The sequence below is a fragment of the Halyomorpha halys genome, unplaced genomic scaffold (assembly GCF_000696795.3).
Source record: "Halyomorpha halys isolate HHAL.00 unplaced genomic scaffold, Hhal_1.1 Scaffold253.1, whole genome shotgun sequence".
NCBI lineage: Eukaryota > Metazoa > Arthropoda > Insecta > Hemiptera > Pentatomidae > Halyomorpha > Halyomorpha halys.
Window position 1 is genome coordinate 192,885 of NW_027111492.1, and position 1,866 is coordinate 194,750.

A 1,866-nucleotide genomic window follows, 5' to 3' on the forward strand; every position below is an offset into this window, starting at 1 on the left:
GTTTTGGTTGAATTTGTTTTTAGCAGCCTGAAGATGGGGGAAATCTCCCGAAACGTTGCTGATGATATTAAATAAACTATTGTTTTTTAATAAGGAAGAAATTATGTCATTCACTAAATCCCTTTAAATCTATAAGACTCTTCCAGCATAAAGGATTATTAAATATTCATTTTAAGCTTTTTTTTAATCAAATATCATAAAAAATCAAGGAACTAGAGAGTAACCTTTGTAAAAAACAAAATAGATCAATACACCAATAAAAAGTTATAATATTTAAAATTTTCCAATTAGAAATAAAAGTTGTTTTCTTTTACATCCTCAGTGATTTAATTTGTTAAAACTACTAGAATGTGGGAGTGTGGTGGCACCATGGTAAGGTAAGATGCTAGTAACTCCAAAGACCTGAGTTCCAATCCAGCTGGGCAGAAAATTGTTTTCTGTTACACTGTAGCCGTGAATCAACCCTGTGGGTTCTAGAGCCCTACTGGGGTCCACCCAGCCTTATTAGTTGGTTAAAAATCTAGTGGTTGAATGTGATTCTGACAAATCACCTCCTTGCACAAACATTAATCTAGTAACAGTACTTCCTTATAAATTACCGAACCCCTGACCCTTCATAGATTGTAGTGGTACAGACAGACACAATGTACATTTTTAAATGAAAAAAATATAAATAAAAAATACTCTTTGTATGAATTTATTTAAAACGTGTTAAAAAATAAAAAAAGTTCACCAACAAAATTTGCATTATACATATTTCTACTGTTAGTTGAATTAATTTTACAAAATAAAATGATTTATACGAGAATTATTATGAATTTATAATTTCAACAAAATATATTATGAACACTTCCTTAGGAATTAGATTACCTAATAACGAAATCGTTTAAAAATTTCCACTTTTGATTTTCACAGTTATTACAATATCTTGCCTATAGATCAGGTAATTAAAAATGTCCTTTACACATGTGCACTTTTATTTTAAAACAAAAATGTTATTATCTGCTGAGTTCTCTCAAAAAAATAACTTTTTTTAATACCAGTTCGGAGTACTGAGGTTACACTGTATTTATCTTTTTCTTACGTTTGCATACAGGTAGTTTTTAAATTGGATGAGCCAATAAAAAAAAAATTATATTAATAATTTATTATAATGATTGTTCGAGAGTGGTTTATTTTATTATCAACACACACAAATTTGGTCCAAATATACTCTCAACATTTATTTTCAGAAATTCTCCAACGCTTTGACCCTCAGGCCATTTTCAAGGAGACAACCTATAAAAATTGTTGTTTTTATATAATTCACATTATTTCCTTACAACATACTAATATTTTTGACTATACCTTAATATTTGTATCATATTCTTTAAAAAAAATTTCCTGCAGGCTAATTCCTCAAGTCACATCTTTAAAATAAATTAAATATTAAAATAATATCACAACAATGCTTTTAAATTGATTATTTACTTACAAAACTTTTAAACATAAATAGAGACAATTATTTATGTAAAAAAGTTTTAGGTTTAAAATATAAAAAGTTTTGTAAGAAATCAATTTAAAAGCAATGTTTGAAGCTGTTATGATATTATTTTAATATTTAATTTATTTTAAAGACATGACTTGATGGCAATAAGCCTGCAGAAAATTTTTTAATAAAAATGACATCAATATTTAAGGTATAGCCAAAAATATTAGTATATTGTTAAGGAAATAATGTCATTAATATAAAAACAAAAATTTTTATAGGTTGTCTCCTTGAAAATGGCCTGATGTCAAAGCGTTGGAGAGTTTCTGAAAATAAATGTTGAGAGTATATTTGGGTCAAATTTGTGAGTGTTAATAATAAAAAAATGGTATATTAAA